At 40.2% G+C, this 15,445-nt stretch overlaps 1 non-coding gene across 1 annotated transcript; it reads right to left on the bottom strand.

Annotated features, from left to right (window-relative positions):
• Positions 1-11,196: 11,196 nt before the first annotated feature.
• LOC112549218 lies at positions 11,197-11,362 on the bottom strand. The gene has a single exon (XR_003092578.1). It is a non-coding gene; the product is annotated as a U1 spliceosomal RNA (small nuclear RNA).
• Positions 11,363-15,445: the final 4,083 nt, after the last annotated feature.

The raw sequence follows: 15,445 nt of genomic DNA, 5'->3' as shown, positions 1-15,445 counted from the left end.
TCCCTACATTCCCTTCCACCAAAACAGCTGACCCTCTGGCTCACTGCAGCATTACTTTTCACTACAATACATCACCTTTATGAGACATTATGCTCCTTCTGCCTCAACTGACTTTTTTTGTTGTAAGTGGATTCTAAGACTATTAATTATTTCCCATAGAATTCAGCCTCAACCAATAGTCTTGCTTATCAAGAAAAAAATAGCATATACATTGAGCTGTAATCTTTTGCTTAATTAATATATGCATATTTCATAGGTGGAATAATTAAAGGATTATTTATATCACAATAGGAAAATATGATACAGAAAGGCCTAAGACTTCTACTTACTGAACTCTTCGAATATTCATTACCATTTTAAATTCCCTCTATTGAAATCTAAATTGCCATGGTGTTATTTAGCTATGTAGAATTTTGAATACCCTTACCATAGACCAATTCTTCGGCTACAAAAATTCTTGAAGCATTGTATTGTCCTACCACAGCCATACCACTGTGGCAATAAGAGGAAATTCTATACCCACAAGAATAGAGATGTCAGCTCTAGTAAGCTGCCCAAATTTCAGTGAAGGTATGTGCATTTTGTCTTATTAAATCCTCTTAGTAGTTTCACTTGCTTACAGCATTTTGTTTTGCCTCTTTTCATGGCATGTATGTGTGCTGTTCCACAGGTGCTATATTCTAGCCTAGGGATGATTTAACAAAATCATCTGTGGCCATTTTTTATATGTTGTGGCCATTCAGAACTTCACGGGAGAGTAGGGAAGGAATATAAATTGCCCTGCTCCAGAGATGTAAGTGATTTTCTTTTGGTTTTCACCATTTTATGACCTATGATTGTATCTATTATCTCATGCTGTTTTGTTGCATTCAGTTTTTATCTTTCATCTTGGACTTGAACTGTAAGTTCTTTGAAGAAAGGACTGTCTTTTTGTTCTGTGTTTCTACAGAATGGGCCCTGCTCCCTAACTGAGGACCTTAAGCATTATTCTAACACAGATAAATAACAAGACTTACCAATTTTCATTCCATCTGTCCACATACATGAGATATTTCATTTTAATGTTTGGTCATCCAGCTTCCTCAGGGCCTTGCTATAAGGTAATTTTGAGTGGCTCGTCAAGTTCTTAACATCTGGATTCTCCACACATTAACACCTGAAACTGGTTTTAAGTACTCATTATGCAGCTCAAAGTTAAGCCACTCCAGGGCAGGATTATCTCTGATCTCTGCTATACAGCTCCATGTTGGAATGACTAAGGTACAGTCATTCTAGGCAACACCTTAGTGTAGATGCCCACCTACCCCCTCCCAAGGTGGCCCCAATTGGGCTCACTGCCTCCTCCCTCATCAGCATCCCAGATACCAGCTCACTGCCCCTCCCCTTTCCTCCCCCCCCCCCAACAGACAGTGCCTGCATTGTCTGTCTCAAGGGAGCAAGCAGGGAAGGGTTAACTGACCTGCCCAGCCATCAGCACTACTCTCTGAGCGAGCTCAGGCCAGAAAAGAGCAGCAAACCAGCAGCTGCGGCTGAGTAGATGGGTCAACCCTTCTCTGCCTGCTCTCCTGGGATGGACAGCCGGGCAGCTATAAGTAGTCAGGAGCAAGGGGGAAGCTGGCCTGAAGTGCAACTGCTTCGAACTTCAGTCTGCATTAACACCCATCAACATGTTACACATTACTCTGAACTGCACACAAGGCCCTTAGGGTCAATGGCTTAGCAGAAAACCCATTCCCAGCAAGCCCCATCCTTTGGGAAAGCCGGTTTACCACTTTTTTAACAGCAGCGTCTGTGACATTCCAAGTGGCACAGTATTTACGCCAGACATTTTCCTCTATCAGATCTGTCTTCTCCAGATGTTGTTTCTTCCCCTTCAATAAAGTACAAATGTGCTGTCAAAGAAAAATGGTAGATACAATATCACTGCACAAAAAAGCATGTCCACACATTTACCAATGTATTATTTGATAAAAAAACAAGCATTTATTGAAGTCTGTGATACAACATAATAAAAAGGTGGTATAAATTGTAGTGTCAGACCCTAGACTATTCAGACCCCAGACTATGAAGTTCAACAGATATGATCCTGAGCCCAGGTTTTCACAAATGCATTATAGACTTGTTAATGCTGTGTTTTAAAAATAAGGGAAGGAAAATTTTAAATAAATAACAGTTGGGTATTCAGAGAATAAGAATAGCATTAAGTTAGCATGTTTTGGATGCTCGGATTTTAAATGTCTAGGAATCTGAATCAGTCAGAGGGTCCAGTATTGTACAGTGCATACACACACACTATTTTTTTAAGTTAACATTTTTAATTCGACTTAACTGTCAGAGCATACAGAGTCAGAGTATGTAGAAGAATGTTGATTTAAATGTGAAACAAGATAATACACCTCCAAGGTGTATTACCTTGAGTCACATTAGTTAAATCGATTTAGCTTACAAGATGGCGGCCACCATATTAAGAAAGCGTACGTGTGTACGCTCCAATATTGCTCAGCTTAAGTCGATTAAATTAAGTCACCTTATTCTAAGTCAACTTAGTACACGTGTATGCATCTGTAATGAGCTGCATACTCAGGGCATTCCCTTTAACATTTTTTATTATATACCTTCTCATTCATCCAGATATGACTATCCTGCACTTGCCTTATGCTTTCTGTACCCTAATGATGACTTTGTACAGTTGAAATTAAAAAAAAATAAGAACAGTAAAATCCTTATTTAGTTTTAACAAAGGAAAATGATGAAGTTCATCTTTTTCTAATATTCTGGGCAAGTTAATCAAATGGGAGATATTTCATTTTGTTAAAATGTCAAAAAGGAAAATAGTGATTTTTTTTAACTTTGAAACTTCTTGGTAATTTTCATTTTAAACAATGCAGAATGTTTGGCTGTTTTTCCATCATGGAAATAAATGTGAAATCTTGATATTTTCAGCAAGAAAGAAAATTCTATTTTTCAAGTCCCTTTTTCACTAAATAACAAAATATTTATTTCAGCTACTCTGTTTACAGTGATGATGACAGAAGGAAGGTCGGGCACTTGGGAGGCCATTTTGACTCTGAGGTAAAAAAGAATCTGATATTTGGATCCATCACTTTCACTGCCCACAAAGGCCACTTAGAAATACCTTTATTGGTTAATCCAGAACTTAGTCCATTGACCTCAGTTAGCAGTTAGCACAGATAGTGATATGCAAAAACAAAGCAGAGACTTATTTCACTGATCATAAAAGCTTCCTTTAATTCCCAATATCAAACAGGAACAGTTCTGTGCAAGGAAAAAAAAATGCAAGGGGTATCTAAATTCACCTCATCCTTTCCTAATTTTCTTTCTTTTTGAAAAAGAAAAGGTAATATTTATTTTTTCTTATTATGTTTCAAGTATCTAAACAACAAAAACAAGATATGTAATTTTCCTGATGCTTTCCAGAAGCCATACTTAGCATTTTTCTGTTTCTACACAATACTGCTATACATTTACAAGACAAACAAGGTGGCCACTGTCTGCTAGCAGTCTGGAGAGAGAGACAGAATAAGCAGATTCTTTCTGTTGCAAGTGTCACAAACCTTATATCCCAGTGCCTTCCAGAAATACACTGTCCTCTGCTCTGAGGGGTTTGTGTTTCAGGGGGAGAGGTGGAATTTCATTACCGGAATGAAGGTCACAGGTGGTTTTGCATGGCAACATAATTAAATTGCACTGAGTGAATTAAAATGGCTAGCAAAAAGATGGTCTTCTTTCCCAGGCTGAATGGGACAGATAGAATGCAGGTCCATGCTCAGATAGCAACTATTTTGCACTTTTACTAAGGGAAATTAATCTGGAGTGAAATCACTTGATGATATCTGCCTCTGAATTCTTTATCAAAATTATTCCTCTATCACCCTGAGATGAGAAGGCAAATCATTCATAATTAGCAAGTATTTTTTGTGCTAGTCACAAAGTTGTTGATGCCAGAGACAAACCCTTCTCTTCCTAGATGGAACTGACTCATGTGCTTGGGAAGAACACGCTGATCAAAAACAATTAAGGACAAGGGAAAGTTATTAAAGATGAAGAGAGCCATTTAATTGCAAATATTGAGTTGCATGAGTTTTACCATGGGGTGAGGGACTGTACTGTGGTTGCTGGTTCAGCTGCATGCTCCATCTCTGGCCTAAATTAATTCACTCAGAGAAGGAGCTGAAGTATGGTCTGAGTGATTAAAGAACTAGATGGAGAATTGAGACTGCATCTGCCATTGACACAGCACTGCTTTGCCTCTCCACCCTGCATCATTTCATCAGTCTTTAAACTTCGAGTAGTACTATTTACTTTCATCAATAACACTCTGATCCAGCAAGATATTAAGCACTATTCTGACTGACATCATGGTGCTAAAGACTTCATGGGAGTCTATAATATCAAGGTCTCAAGAATGGCCACAAGGCAATGCCCTTAGAATGACTTTGCTGAACATTTTTGTTTGGGGTACCTGTGAGCAGAAGTAGGTGGGTGGGTTGAGCTCAAGGGATGTGGTATACTATGGATCCTACTAATATCACTTAGAATTGAGAGTGAAAATCAAGCCCTTGGAACTTTTCTGAGGGGGCCTTCATTCATTAATAATTACAGAGCCTCAAGCAGAAGTCACTGTTGAAGTGGTAGGAAAAGCTTGACTTCTCTAATATTGATCAGCCGTAAATATTTTTCCTATCCAATGCAGAATAAAATTGTATTAAAACAACCCATGCCTCTTGAATCAGCCAAATTGGACTGTGAACTCCATAAAAAGAGAAATATTATAAGTTATCTGCCATTTCTACTTCTAGATGAAAACACTGAAAAGCACTTTTCCTTATTATTTCTGGTGCCCAACTCAAATGAAACTCAAAAGTGGAAAAATGACTTACAAAAGCAATAGTTTGAATTAATTCCAATTTTTTAAAAAGGCTTGAGAGGAAAGCTTTCCTTATTCTTATGACCTTTAAATAGCTCCATCCTTTCCAAAACGAAGGAAACAGACTTTAAGCTAGAAACAGGGCGAGGAGATTTGTGTGGTAACTTAAGGCCTGTTCCCATAGGATACTGGGTTCTGCATCAGGAAATTCAATGGTTTAAACACTAGAAAATGGTTACGGTTACAGTGTGGTGCTTTAGCTAACCTCAATCTGACCTTCACCTGTTTCCTAGTGTGGAACCATTGAAATGCATTCATCCTTGAATTTATGTTTCTATCCCACTACTTGTCTGTGTAAGTTGAACAAAGTGTATCTGAAGCTGATGGGTGAGATACTAGAATTTACATGGAGAGATATTATTTTGTACCCTCTCTCCAGATTTTAAACTTTGTACAAAGCTTGAAAAGAGCCCTGGTATGCTTTTCTTCCCCTCATATTTTTGACAGGGCTTTTCAGCTGATGCTGTGGGAGATAATATTGAGAGAAGGGCTAGTTTACAGCACCTTTGTGTTTTATAAGGGTATACCTGGCCAGAAACAATACAGTAGTTATATTAATTCTTCTTCTGTCAGAATATATATATATATCCACTCAATATTATATATACATATACACACATACACATGCAGAACCCAGTATCCTAGAGTATCTTATACATTTATGCGCGCGCACGCACACACACACACACACACACACACACACACACACACCAGGGAGCTGAGTCCTGGCCCTGCTACACTTGCCTCTGCAGACAAGCTTAACCCAGAGGCAAAAGATTTAAAGCTGTTATCTCCCAACTCAGCTGGGAAGGGACAAAATCCAGAAGGCCCTAGGATTTGCAGGCATCCAAGAAAAGGAGCCCATGGGAGGTCTGGGCTAGGACTATGCCTCAAAAGAGACAAAACAGGGGATCTTACCCTGGACCCTGCAGAAGCGTGGCTTGACTGCTGCCTGAGAACCCGGAAAAATTTATTTGCCGGGAGCAGAAATGAGTGTGAGGAGTGCCGCCTGTTGGAATCACTTCACTAACCAGTAGTAAAAGTGATCCCCCGGAGAGAGGGGTTTGAGGAGTGCCAACCTTTACAACAGGAAAAGGACTATCCTTTGGGGAAGGGGAAATCCAGGGTACACACCTGGGGTTTGCACAGATGTGTAGACTAGGTGTGGATACAGAGAGTAGTGAACCTCAGTCAGGAGATACAGCCTGTGTCTATGTCTACTAGAGGGATGCACACGAGCAAGGATGCTGACTGGGCAGTAAGAGGAGCACAGTGATCTAACTCTGACTCCAGGGTTCTAAGGGGTGACCCTGGGGGGAAAAAAGCAAAGAAAAACTGGTTTGTGGTGGGGTTAGGGTGAGAACCTGCTTGCAGTCTGATCTTAATCAGTCTCTTAATAAAACCAAGTGAGGCCCAGAGGGTGAATTGGGGAAGTTAAATGCAGAGTACATGGGGCACAGCTTGGAGGTTAGCAGTACTTGAGCAGTACATAGACTACACCTGAAAAGCCTTGAGGGAAGAATTTATGTTTGACTTAGAAGGCAGAAACCTGAATTAATTGAAGACTTGGAGCACAGGTTGTTGCTCTGAGGATCCTGAGAGACTGTTAGTGGCTCAAGGCAAGGACTTTGGTGCAGGAACTCCATTGCCCTTGTACCCAGTTGAATATAGAGGAGAATAATTGATTAAGAGTAGCCATCCCTTTGAGAGTGACTTTGAAATAGTACGAAATAGGCCAAGAGCGTGGCCTAGACTGAGAGGAAGATCCACTGAGGAAGGTCAGGCAAGGACTGAATTTGAATTGTGAGGTGGGAGTCACCAAGGAGGTCTCTAGAGGGGACCAGGGTGTTAATTTCCATTTATTTGCATCTCTGCTTGTGTGTAAACAATATTTGGCTAAAACAAATTAAGAGGAATTCCCAAACAAAAGGTGACAAGGAATTTGAAAGTCACAGGGTCATTAATTTGCAAGACATCTCAGGTGCCTATCAGACCAGAGTATGGGGGAAGAAGGAGCCCTAGAAAAAGGTCAATCCTAAAAACAAGCTAGAAAAGAATGATCATGGGCCTGCATTTCCTTCTGTCCATAAGAATATCAACAAAGTTGTGGCGGGCGACAAACTAAAGGACAGTGGAGTGTTGACCCAAGCTAGGGGATTGACAGGTGCTTCAGACGACTCCCTGTCACAATATGTATTGCAAAAAATGGGAAGTGGTAGGGCCCACTTTTTTCCAGGTGTAGTCCTTCCTCATCCTGCGAGTTACTCAAACCCACCTCTTCCACTTTCAGAAAATACTTTAAACTACAGGTTATGTCCAGTCTGAAAAAGGTACCCTCTCTCTCTCCTCTTGAAGCTGCACCACTGTGCACGTAATGGTGCAAGATACATGGGATCAAAAGGCCAGCAAGCAAGATGGGGAGGGACTCTGTATCACCAGAAAACAAGAATACCCCAAAATAAAGGATATTCTTGAGTTTAGGTCCTTGATGCTAGTTTTTGTTTTATTTTTAATTAATTAATTGTTTTTTATAACCAATACCTGTCTAATGTAAAATGTATAGAGTCCTGACAGCAGGGACCAAAAACAGGAACCTCTTTCCTTCCCAACCCCAGCCCCGCAAGAGAGTGCTCCAGCAAATGTGAAGAATGATGAGAAAAGAAACTGTCACAATTGTCTACATAGAAACCTCTGTTGTGGAATGAAACTAAGAATCAACACACTTGGATGTCAGATGAGCAGGAAAGAAAAGTTTGGGTCTGAGAACCACATTGCTGCATCATTTCCATTTCCAAGATGTTCGATGCATAGGAACACAGGACATGTGACTTGAAGAGATTTTCTAGGACATGAAATGAAGTGCCCTGCTATCATAGGCAGCTTTACTATATAATCCCTTTCATAAACTTTTCAAGCTCCATCTCAAAACTAAAATACTTTTGTCCCTCAATGTTCCTACAAGAAGGCTATGGCTGAATGTCCTTCCTTTGACAAGTTAAACTCATTATTCTAATTTCCAGCCTAAATATAGCCATACATGGTTAGTTTATATCAATAGTGTAGCCACTATTGTCCCATAGCTGAAATAGCTCTTCTTCTTCCACAAGGGACAGAGTTTGTAAGCAATATTCAGTTCTAATAATCTTTCATGTGTAAGCTTTTTAAAGCAGGAATTGTCTGTTTTCTGCATTTGTATAGCACCTAGCACAACAGAACCATAGGCCTATAGACACTATCATAATACACATTTTAAAATCTACATTTCTGATATCTTTTTAAAGCATGTTGTCCAGACATTTGTTGTCCAGAAATAGTTCTACTGATTGGACAAATTCTGTGCCACTTATGGACAAAGTGACTCAAATATTCTCTGTTCTTCAATAGAGAAAATAGCTCCCTTTGCTCTGCTAAATTTTCCAGTGTCCAGTAAAGCAAAGCTTCTGATTTGGTGATACACCATCTACAGCTGCTCCCTTAGAATAGCTACATTTAATCACCACTGCTTATTTTACTTGTGAGATTTTTCAGACAAAATGATTCAAGTGCTCTGCAGCTTATGACTCTATTTGATTATCAAATTCTGCCTTCCACTAATTTGTTATACCAACGGCGCAAATATATTAAATAATCAGGGGGGATCAAAAGTGAAAGTGCGTTAGTCTTACAGCTGCAGTGAGGAAACATAAACAAAATAGTAAAATGTCAAGGAAGACATTTCCCTTAGTTCTTTGTTTTCATTATAGCTATGATTGTATGTAGATATCCACTGCGCTGTTCAGTTAAAGAATTTTCAGCTTGTGGGCTGCTCATGAACTGTTACCTTTGACTATTTGTTATGCTTTTCCATAGTATACAATAGGTCACCTAAATTGCATGATCATGGTTTCTGATTCATAATTAGATTAATAAAGCTAACAAATGAGACACAATGAATGTTTGGCACAGTAAATGTTTATTGATGAATATGGAAATTAATGCTACTGTTCAAATATGAGTGGAAACAAATACTTATTGAAGGAATGTTGCTAATTATTGTAAGAAAAAAGGGCATTAGTGTAGTTATACAAAACAGTAGTTTGGACTGGAATAAAGGCTCAAGTAGACTGTGGTATAGTCAAACAGTTCTGTCTCCCACCCTGCAAATGATCTTGAGTGGCCTGCTGTGGAATTTTGTGGAGGAAACAAAGCAAAGGAAGACATTATAAACATTATCTTGAATTTTCAGGTCAGTTCTGCACTTGCAGCATTCACAGAAACATCTGTCTCTCCTTCCTTTATTATTGCATTCCCATTGGTGCCCTAACTTTGAAGACAATTCTAAGGAAAATGAGCAGAGCAACAGCAGGGAAGCTGGATAGCTACAAAGGGAAAACCTCAGTCTCATTTTTTAAGGCCTCTGTGGGGTTCCTGCTTGCAAACCTATATCAGGTGTTAGCCTTGGCTTAGCTTCTGATGGAGTGCAATGCTTCTCACAAAATGGTTGCTATGCTATTTGACACATGACTGGGAATCTCTGCTAAGAGAATGGAATTGAAAGCTAAAATGAACACACCACCTTTGAAAAATTTGTCAGTGTAGAAAATACACATCTCCACTCCCGCAACCCTGCCCTCTTTATTAAAGAACTCTGTCATCCCGCGTGAGTTGTTGCTACACTGGAGAATACCAAGAGCATCATGTATTACACATACCTGCAGAAGCAGCTGATTTTTCAGGGAAAAAGTCAACTGCAAAACAAAAGGGGTTCAGAATGGTGTTTATTAAACAAGTACTGGTTGATTGCTTTACTAGAAATCAACACCAAACTTCCTGGATGGGCCAAAAATAAATCCCTTCCATATAGTAAAGGAGCAAGAGAATTAACCCTACCTAGGCTTTGTGTGACTCCTCCTTCCTCACGCCATACAAACATGCATCTTAACTGAAGCCAGCATTAATCATGAAGCAAATAGGTCTCCGAGCAGTATCCTCCCTGCTGCATTTCCTCCTGTGTCCTTTTTACAAAGCTGAGTGGTCCACTGAAATGAAAAGCATCCACTTTCCTTACTGCCTTTCCATTTTATTTTATAATCTGTTTTTTCTTTTAATGAGGAACGCTATTTATTTGTTTTAGCTCCTACCTGTAAAAATGTAAAATTCAATAAGTTAGTCTATCCCTCTTGTCAGCCTGCAATATCCCTCTTTGTATTTCATGTAGAAACTTGCAGTCCCCTATGACAGGAAAAATATCAGAATAATGAAAAAGAAATCACAACATATTTCCATTTCATTTTCTCATTACATTTGTGTTGACAAATACCTTTCAAGTCATAGATTTCAAAGATTCCTTAGAAGTAGTTTGAGATGAGCAAAGACACAAAAAGTCTAAGGAATCTACTAGTTTTCATCACATCCATTTGCCTTGAGATCAATTTGAAAATGTTGGCACCTCAACAATGATATGAATCTCTTGGATCATCCCTAGCCTCCATCTCAGACTTTACACAAATGCCCTCACCCTAAAGAAACTGAAGGGAAACACAGACTTACATGTTTGTCTCAGTGGCAGAAACCCAGATCCACAATTGGTCATGAGAGGATACTTTCCCTCAAAAGCAGAAGATTCTGGGTCAGATACAAATCAGCCTTGTAGTTGCTTTCACACAGATGTTGCAAACTGTATGTGCCTTATTCTGAGGGAGTGACCCAGATTCAGTGTTATGCACTTAAGTCTCTTATGCAGTATATAAGGAGGCTTTCCTAAAGATGATCTAGGTCACTTATCATATTTACTTAAATGCAAGATGAAGTTTTAAGCTCCTTATTTTACATTTGCAGATAGGGAAACCTCATTAAATACATTGTCTACCATTAAATTGCTGCCAAAAACAACATGAGCTCAATAATGGAAACCAGCTATGAAGTTGATTAAATACAGCCAACATATACCATAACTATGAAACACATGAGCCATATAGGGCAAAAATACCAATGTAGTTTGTTTGTTTCAAGGGCCAAATCAGTTCCAAATTCTACTGGGCAAAGCCCAATAGTCAAGTTCCAAGTTTTGACTGAGCAAAATTCAGTTGTTCAAGTCCATGTGACTCTACCACCAGGCAAGTATTGTCCTCTCCAGACTCAGTTTAGGGCTCAAATACTCCCCAGATCTGTGGCAGACACCCTACATGCAAGTCCAGGACCTAGGGATCCTGGGGTTCAGATGCCCCATAGACTCACTTGCTCTTAGCCAAAAGGCCAGGGAGCAAGCTAAAGGGAAAGCAAGAAAGCAGTGCCCCATTCCCACAAAATTGTGCAGTCAGGTTTCCTGTATTTGGGGAAAATCACAGTGGTCAGCATGCCCAGAGTGCAAGGGGCAAGCCTCACCCTGGGAAAACCACCTGGATGATTGTGGTATCTCCCTGTAATGGGAACCTACATCAAGGATAAATTAGTGCAATCTATCTGAATAAAATACATGGTACTGCCCATTGCACATGCTCAGACTCTCATGATTAGTGTGGACCCACCCTCCAGGTGGAGCCAGTATGTTTCCCTGATACCTCATCTGCAGGGATCCTGGTTTGTCTGATAAAAAATCCAAAATCCATGATTAAAATGAAGTGCCAGTATATATATATACTGCCTATATATATCTCTCTATATATATAGATATCAATTGGACACAATGTTGTATTGGTATATTTACAATTTTAAAGCAATTTGGAAGCCTACCAGTGCCTCAATCAATATAATAAAATACATTTAAAACACTTATAGATTTTGGTATTTGATTTAAGGTTTTTTATCATGGAAAATCAGAGATCCCCCTCCCCCTTAGCTCACAGAAGGCAGGCCCAGGCCCCTCACTCCCAAGCCACAGCTCCCCAACCGTGCTGTGCCCCTCATGCCCCTCCACAGTCACCCAGCCCTGCTTGTGCCCCTTGCTCCCCACCCCCTCAGCTCCCTGCCCTCCCCCAGCCCTGCCAGAGCTAGCTGGTCTAAGGTCCATATATATGCACATGGCGCCCCCTGCCTGACCACCCTCCTCCTGCTCCCCTTAGCCCCTTGCAGCTGGAACTCTGCCAGCCTGTAGAGAGCTCTTTAGAAATCTACCTTTTTCTCTCCTTTGCCTCCTTTTTCTCTGTTTTTTCTGTAGGAAACAGAAAACCCAGATCCCTGATCATCTGCATATAAATTTTTGGAAAATCCCAGTATTCATGACAAGAACACGCAGTTCCAGTCATGAATGGTTGAGGGTGTAATTAGCACATGGATCGTTTGTGGAGAGTATCTGGAGTACATGCATAAACTGAGCAATCCTGAGCTATGGAGTCACAACTGCTTGAAATGCTGTTGACACTGTTGGGGCCTAGCCCAATGAACTGCATGGTAAATCATGAGCCTTTTGGCTTTGAACTAATATTATACATAGTTTGGGCAGGAGAGATACCATGAAGAGGTTTTCCTATGGAGGTCAGATCACCTTGAATGGCATGGTGGAAGAGTGGAGACCTGTCCAATGTACTGTGAACAGGCCCCGCTACAAGTCTACTATACCCTCCCAGTGGGAAGATCTCAGCACACGCCTATTTTATGGAGATGGGGGATTTCTCTCTAGCTTGCTTGTTTGGCATATTGGCATATTGTCTAAGGGCAAGTGAGACTCAGAAGCATCTGAACCCCAAGACCTCTGGGCTTGGGGCCTCAAATAGAAAACCTGCCATAGATTTGAGAGCATCTGAAAACCAGGCTGAAGAGTTTGGGAGGAAAGATATTTGCCGATGGTAATACCACATGGACCTGAACAACTGAGCTCTGCATTTATTTTGAAGTCAATGTTTTCAAATGTATCCTTCACTTCCATGTGTAGGGGAGGGGGAGGAGATGTAGGGCAGGGGGAAGAAGTTGTGGGGGCAGACAGCAAGGGCCACCTGACCCCCCAGATTTATTTTCCCTGCTGTAGCAATGGAAGGGGGACAACTACAAGGCAAACCACCAAAAATTAGATTCTATACCTGGGAAATTGTAACAGATTTATCCATTTTCTCTATATAGAATCTAATTTTGGGGGAGTCATCTTATATTCAAGGAAATATGGTAACTCCTCAGGAAATGCTAGCTGCAGAAGAATGCCTGAACTCCCTTTTCACCTTGAGGCTTAGGCATCTGTCATATGGGTCCTAGGGAGATAAATCCATCATCTCAGGATCAAGACACCATCCTACAATAGCACTAAACTCATTACACTGAAGTACTGCTTACAGCGTGGCAGCCTAATAACACTTCATAGTAGCGTGCCAGTGAAAAAACATGCTAATAAGCTACTGCACAGTGTTATTGGGCTACTGTGCAGTAACTGTCACAAAAAATTGTCCACCAGTGGTAATGTGCAGTAAATGTAGTTACTGCACATTCAGTTAGTACTGCACTAAGAAAGTACTAAATTAAATGTGCAGTAACTATGGCACATTATTGAATGTGTAGATGGGCCACTATAAAGCACAGCACCAGTACCATAACTCAGGAGTGGGGGAGGGAGCATCCAGAACAGCAGCCCATGGCACCCACTTTGGTTGGGAAGAGAGGAGAAACATAGCAGCTGCTGTAACTGCTGGCCAGCCCCAAGACAACTGCCGGCAGCCTGGTAGCCATTGTTGCCCCATTTGCCACTGCAGACCAGGGTACAAAGTGCTGTCCTGTTACACTTCTGCATAGGGGTTCACTCTTGAACTGAAAGTAGATAGGGGATTCCTCTTCCCATGTATAAGATCCCTTACTCTTGGAGTTTCCCCATTTCCCCTTCTTCCTGTGCAGGATGCGGGTAGAATTAGGCATTATGCTTGTGTGGAACTGTGAAGCAATCCAGCTTTACTGTCTTCTTTTTGTGTGTACATGGTTGACTTTGTTTGGCACAGGACAGACAAATTCTTGAGTGAATAGATCCTTACTTTCTCAGTACTGACCTCTGCACAGTTAAGTAGGGAACTGTTTCTTTCTTGGATAACAATATGAAAAAAAGCTGCAAGGACTTTACGTTTGTTCCAGTTCCTCTGATGCATCCTGCACTGACTGCTGCTCCAATGTGAAAATTGAATTAAAACTTATCTGAGACCCTTAAAACAAAAACGAAAAAGAAGACGATGATGATGATGACGAAAACAATAGAGCTGGGCAAAACTGAACCTCTTTATATTTGAATTGTTAAAAAAAAAGGGGGGCTCAAAGACATGACCTACATTTTGATGCGTATCCAAAATAAACTAAAACTTTCCAAATTCATCAGTGCTTATAATTGCCATTGCTTAATCTGCATCATATATTGGTCTTTGTAAATTTATGCATTTCAGTTTTGTGATGTTTGTTTTCTCTGTGGGGTTTTTTCATTTTCCTTTTTTTTTTTTAATTATCAGCACTGAGATGCATTTTGAATGAGTAGATTGATCAAGTATCACAAGCCACAGTTCCTCATTTTCTAATTTTGACTATGCTACTGATTTACTGTGTGACCTTGGGTAAGTCCTCTCTTCTTTTTTCTACTTGATATGAATTACATTTAAGGATTTATTAATTTTGCGCTGATGGCATGATTCATGTTTTTACATAGATTTGAAAAATATAAAGTATGGAGCGTTGTTATTACTACTCTGTAGATGCAAGAACAAAACCTTGGAGGGAAACCAGCTTCAGAAATTAAGGATTAAAATAAACAATTTCACTAAAGAGAACAATTCAGGCCTAAAATATGTGTGTTATATAAATAAGCTTATAGAGAACCTTAGACCAACCAGAACCGTACACCATATTTCCCTAACGTAAACAATGCAACACTCTTTTTTTTTTTAGCAAAACAGAAACAGCAAACTATTCTGAATCATTTTTAATACAAACATTGTGCAGCAGTAAGCGAATGCATGGAGAGCTGGAAATGGTATTTAGTAGAAACTGCTTGAAATCAAAAGATCCATTTCCATTTCTCAGGTGAGAGAAATGTAAAGAATAAAACAAATGCAGAGTAAACAGGTTTTGAAATGGGCACCAGAGCTCAGGTGTCCCCTCTCAGATGAATGCCCTAACTGCTGGGACACAGAGGGTGCATCTGCATGAGACACTAACTGCGCAGTAGCCTAATAATACTGCACAGTAGCACATCACAGCACAAACAGTGCTAATACACTGTTGAACAGTATTATTAAGCTGCTGCACAGCAGCATTACTAAAAAGGCCAGCGCTGGTTATACAAGTACTACATTAAATGTGCAGTAACCACTGTGCAATAATGAATGTGTAGATGTGCCCAGAGTCATATTATTTTCTCTTCTGCTCTCTCTTTCTGGCCCAGTGAACCTTAAATGTTTTCCTGTATGGTAGCACTTCTTCAACAGGAGGGATGGAGATGTCCAGCTCCCCCTTTTGAATGGCATATACATTGGTAGATGTGATGGAAAAGATGTGAACATGAATCCCCCTCAGGCTTAGGAGTGAAGTGTATTCAGGTCTCCCATTTCCTTTGTGAATACT

This window comes from Alligator sinensis, unplaced genomic scaffold (assembly GCF_000455745.1).
Source record: "Alligator sinensis unplaced genomic scaffold, ASM45574v1 scaffold289_1, whole genome shotgun sequence".
NCBI lineage: Eukaryota > Metazoa > Chordata > Crocodylia > Alligatoridae > Alligator > Alligator sinensis.
This window is presented reverse-complemented; position numbering and strand designations above follow the sequence as displayed.